Raw genomic sequence first — 10,204 nt, 5'->3', positions numbered from 1 at the left:
CAATCCCCAACCCAATGCTCCACCCGATCCATCACCCGAGCAGGTGCTCGAGCAACCGATCATGCAAACCCCAAAGTTCGCTCACCAAGCCCGGTGGTGAGTGCTGTCTAACGATCTCCTCGACGTAGGGACCTGTCTACGTCCGAGTGAACTGTCACAGAACCTATGGAGGTCGATTAAGACGTCGATGGAGGAGAACCGAAGGAGATCCAAACCTCACGGTTGAGGAGCAGAGCCGCGATTGCAAAAGGGAAGAGACCAGCCTCTAAGAAGGCTGAAGAAGTGGCTGAGAGGGCGGCGGAAGAAGAAGATCGCGACACAAACAGTGAGAGTCATGACCGCGAAGAGGAGCAGAGAGAACGCACCCGTTTGGCATCAAGGAGGCTGAAGCAACGAGAGGTGGAGACTCCGGCCAAGCTCTTCAAGGTCTTCCGCAAGATGAGTTTTGTTGGACCTGCTACCCCCACCGCGAAACGATGAAGCAGTTGGGAATCGCAAGAGATGTCGAGTTTCTCTTCGACATGTGCCACCTGGGCCAGATGATGTGAGCCAACCTCGAAGCCTATGAGGAGGAGACAGTTCACTTCCTTTCCATGCTGCGGTTACACTATTTTGAAAACCACCCGACCCTACTACCCGATGGGGTGATCGGGTTCATCACCTTCTCCTTGCGTAACAAGGAATACCGACTGACCTTCAAGAAGATGGAGGAGATGTATGGTTTCAAGGCTGGTAGTGGAGAGCACATGGAAGTAATCAAGGAGGAGATGAAGTCCCTATGGATGACAATAGGAGATAAGCTCCCCTACAAGTCTACAAGCTCCAAATCTGCTGAAATAAGGAGCCCTGTTTTGAGGTATTTTCACAAGTCCCTAGCCTGCACTCTATTTGCTAGGAAGGAAACTGGGAATGTGAATGATCATGAGCTCCAACTGCTAGACATTTCCTTGTGTGGAGTATTAGATAATGCTAGGGACGGTAGACCGCTAGTAGGAGATGTTGTGGATACAATTTTGGTCTTTGTCTTGCTCGATCAGTTCTTGTATCTGAAATCTTGGGCAATGAAAACCGAGAGGAGAGAGGGAGCTGGAGAGATCTCCATAGGAGGATTGGTCACACCAATTTTGGTGGCTTGCGATGTAACTCTGAAGGGAGTGGTAAATGAGCCGAGGTGGTTAGACGTCGACTACCTCACATTGGCGAAATTCCTGGCCTATGAGAGGCCAAATGATAGGTTGCTCTTCAAGTTTGTTCATCCAGCAGTCGGAGCTACTTAAATGATTCTGCCCAACGTCGTGTGCACCAAAATCCGGCTAGGGGAGAACATAGACTTCATGCCACCATTGGAGGAGCTGTACAACCCTGAGGGGGAGTCCGATGCTGAAGAGAGAGCCAACAGGGCGAAAACTCAGAGGATTATGATTTTGAGGAGTATGTTTGCTCTCAAAATCAACCAGTTGGGATGAGGGAAGCTCACAAGAGAATCAGATGGTTGAAGAGGATCAACAAGTTTCTAGCTAAGAAAGTGAGGGACCTTACCGGCACAGTGAAGGTGATGGGAGGACAGATCAGGGAGCTGCAAGACAAGACAAGCTGTGCCTCAGCTCCCACTTCAGCTTATGCACCCACATGGATGGGGAGAAACGGACCACTAGGAGGAATCCGAGGCTTGGCACCTGCAGAGCCTCATAGGGCATCATCATACGAGCCACATGCAGAGGAGGCTGTTACTAGACCCGATAGGTCCCGAAGAAGCCACTCAGATGCCTATCTGACGCCTTACCCGATGAGTTACACGATGCCCTATCCGATGCCACCATCGAGCACCCATTCAGGTGACCACTCAAGTACCTTCCCTCTGCCTCACCAGATGCCATACACCATGCCATACCTGATGCATCCTATGAGTAACTACACGGGTAACCATTCTGGACCTCTCCCACCATACCCGTCGTACTATCTGATTCCCTACCCGATCAGCTATGCGATGCCTTACCCGATCAACCCCTCAAGATGCTGGTTCGAGCAAGTCGTCCGTGCACATAACCGAGCTCTCTAATGAGCAAATCTTGGCGCCTGCTGAAGCCGGTGATGATCCTGGGTACACGTTGGCAAGCATGGAGGCTGCCACAACCTCCTTCTTCACAACCCCATGAGGTACCACTTTCATCCAAACCATTGTTTATACCATTGCATTTTGTTTTGTTTCATTTTGTGTGATTCTCAGACTTCCTTTTCAGACTTTTATTTACACAAGGGACTGTGTAATTTAAGTTTGGGTATATATATAACATTGTGTTTTATTTTCTTATTTTCTTATTTTCTTATTTCAAATTTTTGCATGCTAGTTTTATTCATTTGAGTCGACATCTATTTGCATTAAAAAAAACCCAAAAAAAATTTGAAAAATAAAAAAATAAAAATAAAAAAGAGTGTTCATGTAGTTGCATTTACATATTAGGATTGAGTCTAGATTACTTCATATAGGATTTTTCCATATGCATTTTAGGGGACAATGATTAAAACCACCTTGTTTAAAGTCCAACCTTAGGATTGAAGCTATAGCCCTTAATCACAGTTTATTGTTGCTAGATCAATCTTTGGAAAAAAATGAAAAATCTTTGTTTAAAACCTTGTGTCTTTTGAAAGCTTCCTCCACTTGTGTCAAACTTGCTTGAACATTTCATCATCTCTACATTATTGGACTTAACTTGAACTTAAATTATCTTGCTTATGGAATTTGAATGCTTGCTCATGGTAACTCTAAAATCGGGTTAAAACTTTGTTGCTAATCTTTTCGTTTAACCCGATTTGTTTTCCCTACCCTTGAACCCAAACCTTTCTTTCAAGCCTTGTTGTGAATTGTTGAGTGAGGCCTTTTCATTGTGCTATAGGTTATGAAACCTTGAGAGTATTGAGAACGACAAAGAAGTGGCTCTTGTTTTAGCTAAGTTAGAACTTTTGGACTAGCTAATAGAATCGGTTTGGAAAGATAGGTGATTAGCATGATTATTTGGGGTTGGGTTAGGGAATAAAAGAGAAATTAAAGAAGAAAGTCCCTAAGGTTCGGTTTAATTAGCTCTAAGTCTCTAAGTAAAAAAAAAAAGAGATCTTGCTATAGTCTCCTAGAAAAAGAAAAAAACAATAACATAGGAATTTTATTAGGAGTTTAGCAAAGAAAGAAAAAAAAAGGAAAAGAGCTAGATATTTAAAGATAACTCTCTAATTGACATGTTTTAGACACCCATTTTTGTCCATATTTTGCATTATATATACCCTAACCTTAGCATAGTTAGGTCCTTTACTGTAGGAATTTGCATTTAGGCCATTTAGGGTGCTGCATTTTGGATGAAAACAGGTGCTTAAGAGCCTAAAATGGGGAAAAACAAGGTCAAACCCGAGTATATACCCGAAGGAGCAATTGTGCAAGAAGATAAGTCCGAACCTCAACCCGATCAAGGAGGATCTAAGAGCAGGAAGAACGACCCGAAGACCTACCCGAGGAGTTAACCGACTTGAACCTCGTGCACCCCCTCGAGCAGACCCTCGGGCAGGACCGAGCAGCTAGGTTAAAAGGGTTTCCATATATAAACCCCCGTCTTCTTCCTCTCTCCCTAGCACACCGCAGACACTCAGACCAGAGAGCGAGAGCTTCTGAGAGAGATCTTGAGCGACTCCAACACTTTTTCCACTTTGTTAGGATTTGTTTTCATTTCTTTTGCTATTCTTTCTAGTTTTCGATTCTATACTCTTCTACTTTTACTCTATTTTTAATATAATACAATTTTCGTTTAAGTGTTTTTATGTTTTTTGCAATGAAATCTGAGTAGTGAAACAAAGTTTCTAGGGATGAGATAGACAAATATGTGTTCTTGATTGGTTAGGATATCTTAGCTTGAATGTTTGTTTTATATAAATTTCCTTCTAGATTGATGTTCTTAGTGCTATTTTCAGACCGAGAGGTTGAGACTAGATCTAGGGTGTTTTGCCATCGAGAGATGTTGTTGAAATGCTTGAATCAATCAATGCTAGATATTTACTCACTTAGCCTAAGAGATTAGATGTGTAAGGAGTTTATTGACAATAAGGAATTGGTTTGTAATGTCCGCGAGAGTTGGGTAGGGGAGTGACCAAGGTTGATTGTTTCTATCACGAGAGTTTTTTTAGCAAGATTTAAGAGATTCATTGTCTAGGAAATAATTGCTTGAGGCATGTAGGACATCCCATATTGGTCAGGAACACTTAGGAGTCGATTACCCCATCCTTAGGAGCTTTCACATCTTGATTGTTTACGTTTTTATTCATAACTCGACCCCTTACCTGAACTGGTACTCGATCACCAGCTTCATGTATACCTTCGAGCTGTTCATACTTTTCTTCTTAATCCGATTACTCCACCCGATCCTGTACTGGAATGCTTGCATCAAGTGCTTAGGTCGTGTGGTTCTTGTTCTTTTATTTGCCTTTGCTTATTTTAGGATTTTTAGATTAAACCCCAATTATTGCTTGGCTTGACTTGCTTGCTTCTGATCATATCTCATATGTTAGCAATACAACCATTTGGATTGATAACCCTTTGTACTACAACTGCATAGGGAATTGATACCTTGAGTGAAAACCGTCTTATCAACTACACAATAAAAAAAACTATTAAAAGTTTAAAAAAAAATCAATTTAGTATAAGATTAACTGAGTTATTAATGGTTATAGGTATAGGTACATACTACTGAATTATTAATATTTATTTTGGTTGAAATTTATTAAATAAATCAAATTTTTGCTTTATCAAAGCGTTATTGTCAAAACCTGCAGCATAATTGCTTGTTTGACATACATGTGCGGTCCATAGGGTAATAGTGGATTTTGAGAAACGCAAACAGTATTTATTATGTTTTTCACAATAACTCAATTTTTATTTCTTGCTGTGATCGGTGACATTGTTTATTTTTATCATAAATTTTGAAAAACGTTTTTTTACACGTTACCATTCAAGCCGTAAGTAGAGGATTCTCTCCTTCATCATATATTTAAGAGCCCCTATATTTAATAGGATTCAGTATTTTGGGCTCGACCAATCATCTTTTTATCTGCAACTCATTCTCAACCGTACAATTAAGTGAAGATCAACGGCTGATACGAACTCCCGCCACACTACAGTCGATAAGCTTCCTACCTTGAGACTCAAAAACGTCACTTCAACTGACATTCCACTTCAATACATTTTAAATTCTTTTAATTCCATAAGTATGTATACTACAGTATATAGGATCTGATATTAATTTTGATTTAAATGAATAAAATATGAATCTATACTAAAAAGTACGTACATAACAGAGCTTATTTTGCGTACTACTAGAGTATCTTTTATTCTTAGCATATTAAGCAAACTAAAGGGTCTGAATGGTAACCGCGAATTTAGTTGTGCAGGACAAATAATCTTTTAGTGCGGTACGGTTCAAATACGGTACGTGTGGGACAAGTGCGGATAATGCAAATTAAGCGGTATAAAATAATGTTTGATTGGTGAAAAACTATTTGCAGTGCGGATTTCATATTTTTATTAATAATTTTTATAATTATATATTTTCATTTTTTTAATAAATAAATATTTTTATTATATATATATATGTATATATATATATATATGATTGTAACAACAATGATATGAATAAATTTAAAAATATCTAAGTTTATTCAATCATAAAATTTATTACACAATAAAAAAGTTTTAAAAGTTTCAAAAAAAATCTATTTATTATAAGATTAAATGAGTTATTAATGGTTATAGGTACATTCTAATAAATTATTAATATTTATTTGGGTTGTAATTTATTAAATAAATCAAAATTTTGCTTTACCAAAGCGTTATTGTCAAAAACCGCAGTATAATTGCGTGTTTGACATACATGTGCGGTCCATAGGGTAATAGTGGATTTTTAAAAATGCAAACAGTATTTATTGTGTTTTTTCACAATAACTCAAATTTTTATTTGCTGGTGTGATTGGTGACATTGTTTACTTTTTAATCATAAAATTTGAAAAATGGTTTTTTTATACGTTAGCATTCAAGCCCTAAGTAGAGGATTCTCTTTCTCATAATATATTTAAGAGTCCCTATATTTAATAGGATTCACTATTTTGGGCTCGATCAATCATCTCTCTATCTGCAACTCATCCTCAACCATACGATTAAGTGAAGATCAAAGGTTGATACGACCTCCCGCCACACTACAGTCGGTAAGCTTCCTACCTTGAGACTCAAAAACGTCATTTCAACTGACATTCTACTTCAATACGTTTTAAATTCGTTTAATTTGATAAGTCTATATACTACAGTATATAGGAACTGATATTAATTTTGATTTAAATCAATAAAAATATGAATCTATACTAAAAATATGTATATAAGAGAGCTTATTTTGCGTACTACAAGAGTATCTTTTATTCTTAACATATTAAGCAAACTAAGGGTCCGAATGGCAACCGCGGATTTAGTAGTGCGGGATGAATAAGTTGTTAGTGTGGTATGGTTCAATTGTGGTACATGGATGACAAATTTATTTGCGGGACAAGTGCGGATAATGCAAATTAAGTGGTAAAATATAATGTTTAATTTGTGAAAAACGTTTTGTGGTGTGGATTTCATATTTTTCAAAATAATTAGTATAATTTTATATTTGAATTGTTTTAATAAATAAATATTCTTATTTTATATATATATATATATATTATTGTAATAAAAATGATGTGAATACATTTAAAAATATCTAAGTTTATTTAATAATAAAATATACTACACAATAAAAAAACTATTAAAAGTTAAAAAAAAAATCTATTTATTATAAGATTAACTGAGTTATTAATGGTTATAGGTATTGTAACACCCGTGAACCGAAATCGCGGTTTGGGGATTGCATCGGGCGATGCAGAAGGTGCATTAGTCGATGCTGGTTCAGTTTTCTGCGTTTTGACTTAAGTGAAACGCTGCGTTTTTGGCAAAGGGAAGAGGAAAACCCTTAAGTCGATTCTTTTGTCTCATTAGTCGACTTTGGCCTTTTTTGAGAGAAACAAAGGAGAGAAAGAGTGTTCTTGGTGTTCTTGGTGTTTTCTGTGGGTTTATGGTGTTTCCTGGTGAGATTTGAGGCTCAGAACGTTGCAGGACCATGACTTATCTAAGATAGAGCTTCTTTGATCTGCTTGTTTACGTGTTTTTAGGCTTGTTAGATGGTTATTTTGGACGTTAGGAAGCTTTCTTGTGGCTTGGGATCGAGTTTTGTGGTTGCAGGAACAAAGATCCGGCGAGAAGTTTCGGGGAACGCGATGCTTGGCGTGATGCATCGGTCGATGCACTTTGTGCGTCGGTCGATGCAAGTGCGAGGACGACGCGTAAAACCTAGGGTTTTCGTGTTATGTCGAGCATGCGTCGGTCGATGCAGTGCGAGTGTCGGTCGATGCATGTGTGACTTGCATCAGTCGATGCATCCCTTGTGTCGGTCGATGCATCCCCATGTGGTGTCGGTCGATGCATGTTGGTGTCGGTCGATGCAGAGTCCTGGTTTGTTATTTGTTGTTTGTTGATGGTTAGAGATGTCTCTATCGCTTTTGTGTATAGCCCAGTAGATGGGAGGATTGCCTTACTGAGTGTTTATAAAATACTCATGCATTGGAATTTGTGTTTGTGGTGCAGGTAAAGGCAAAGTGTGATCGTGGAATCAAGTCAATGAAGAGGAGGATGTTCTAGGGACTCGATTGGATGTTGTCTGGGATTGCTAGGTTGCTAGAGTTGGGTCATTAGAAACATTTCTAGGTTGTTGGTTTCATGTTTTCTGATGATTGGTTATTGGATATGCATTATGTTATAATATTGGATATTGGTTTTGATTATTCCACTGTTGGTTGTGATTGTGGTTAGGTGGCTAGTGGATATAGGACCACTACTTGTAGTTATTTATTATTATTATTATTATTTATTATTTTTTTTAAAAAACGGGACGGGTCGTTTCAGTTTGGTATAAGAGCCCTTACGGTTCTAGGTTTGGGTTCACTAGGTTTCTGTTGTGATGTTTGGGATTGCATGTCTTGATTGATTATGTGAGTTAGTCAACTGTGTGTGGCATGGAGTCCTAGAACATCATCTTCGAGCCTACTGTATGATTCCACGGTGAGTATATGTTTTTGTGTTATGTATAATTGCGTGCTTAGACTTCTGTTCATGGTAGTGTAGATGGTTAGAGAGGATGTTGTTGCTGGTTGTGGTCGTGGTCGTGGACGCGGACGTTGTCATGGACGCGGACGTGGTCGTGGTAGGGGCAGAGTCCTAATGGTTAGTGAGATCGAGGACCAGAGTGTGACAACTGAGGGTGTTGGCGAGTCGCAGGGTGTCCAGGAGGATTCCATGAGTGTGGCCGGAGGGGGTGGTGTTGATGCTCCAGAGGTCGGTGATGCTAGGGTCCCGAGTGTGGGAGTCCCAGCGGGTGGAGTCCCTGGTGCCGACTTTACGGCTTTGCTAGCACAGTTGTTGGAGCGGTTGCCAACAGTGGTACCGGCTCAGGCTCAGGTTGTGCCACCTATGGTGGCGGAGGAGCGGCAGCCAGTGGCTGCGGATGCAGGAGCACATGGACGTTATTTGTCTATGCTCAAGGAGATGAAGGGTCTCGTGACTGCGCAGTTTTCGGGTGGTACAGATCCTACTGCTGCAGATGCGTGGAGGACGAGTGTGGAACGTAACTTCCATACTCTGAGATGTCCTGAGGAGTTCTGGGTGGACATAGGGGTCCACCATTTGATTGGTGATGCTGAGTTGTGGTGGAGATCAGTGGCTGCTAGGAGAGTGCAGCGGGAGATGACTTGGGTTGACTTCGTGGGAGAGTTCAACCGCAAATACTTTCCGAGAGAGGCATTGGACCGGTTGGAGGTGCAGTTCCTTCGGTTGTCTTGGAGTTCAGTCGACTTCTATGTTATGGGGGTCGGGCTATGGAGTCTGAGGAGGCTCAGATCAGGAGATTTTTGAGGGCCCTACGTGATGATTTGAGGGTTCACTGTAGAGGGCGGAGTTATGCTACGCGTGCGGAGCTGGTTGAGACTGTAGTAGGGATTGAGGAGGATATCCGGGCACAGTCAGTGGTGGTTAGTCCGGCAGTTCAGCCTAGTAGGGGTCAACAACAGGGTGTTTCTTGCAGGGGCGGTAAGCCTGCGCAGGGAACCAAGAGAAGGTGGGAGGCTATGCAGACGTCGAGTGGTGCGAGTTGCTTCAGGCGTGGAAGCAAGGATCACAAGATTGCTAGTTGTCCCAAGAGGAGTAGAGTGGAGTTTGAGCGTCCAGGAGGGAAGTTGGGCTTTCAGGGTATTTGACCGACTTCGGGGAGTCTCTTGATCTCGGCCATTTAGGCTGGGAAGATGATCGAGAAGGGCCGTGAGGCTTATTTGGTTACCATATATATGCCAGAGTCAGTGGGGAAGTCTACGGTTAGCGGTATCCCGGTTGTAGAGGAGTTTGAGGATGTGTTCCAGTCATTGCAGAGGTTACCACCATCTCGGTCTGATCCTTTTACGATTGAACTGGAACTAGGGACGATGCCGTTATCCAAGGCTCCTTACAGAATGGCTCCAGCAGAGATGGCAGAGCAGAAGAACCAGCTAGAAGATTTGTTGAGTAAGGGATTCATCCATTCTAGTGTATCACCGTGGGGAGCACCGGTGTTTTTTGTCAAGAAGAAGGATGAAAGTTTCCGGTTGTGTATTGATTACAGGGGTTTGAACCGGGTCACTGTGAAGAACAAGTACCCTCTTCTGAGGATTGATGAGTTGTTGGATCAGTTGAGGGGTGCTACTTGGTTCTCCAAAGTAGATCTACCGTCGGGTTATCATCAGATACCGATAGATGAGGCTGATGTGAGGAAGACTACATTCAGGACGAGGTATGGGCATTATGAGTTTGTGGTGATGCCTTTCGGGTTGACTAACGCACCTGCAGCATTTATGAGATTGATGAACAGTGTGATTCAGGAGTTCCTGGATGTATCTGTCATCATTTTCATTGACGATATACTGGTATATGCTAAGAGTCATGAGGAGCATGCAGTGCATTTGAGGGCAGTTCTGGAGAAGCTACGGGAGCAGAAGTTGTTTGTTAAGTTGAGCAAGTGCAGTTTTTGGCAGCGTGAGATGGGTTTTCTGGGTCATATTGTGTCTACAGATGGAGTTT

The sequence above is a fragment of the Camelina sativa genome, chromosome 7 (genome assembly GCF_000633955.1).
Source record: "Camelina sativa cultivar DH55 chromosome 7, Cs, whole genome shotgun sequence".
Classification (NCBI taxonomy): domain Eukaryota; kingdom Viridiplantae; phylum Streptophyta; class Magnoliopsida; order Brassicales; family Brassicaceae; genus Camelina; species Camelina sativa.
This window is presented reverse-complemented; position numbering follows the sequence as displayed.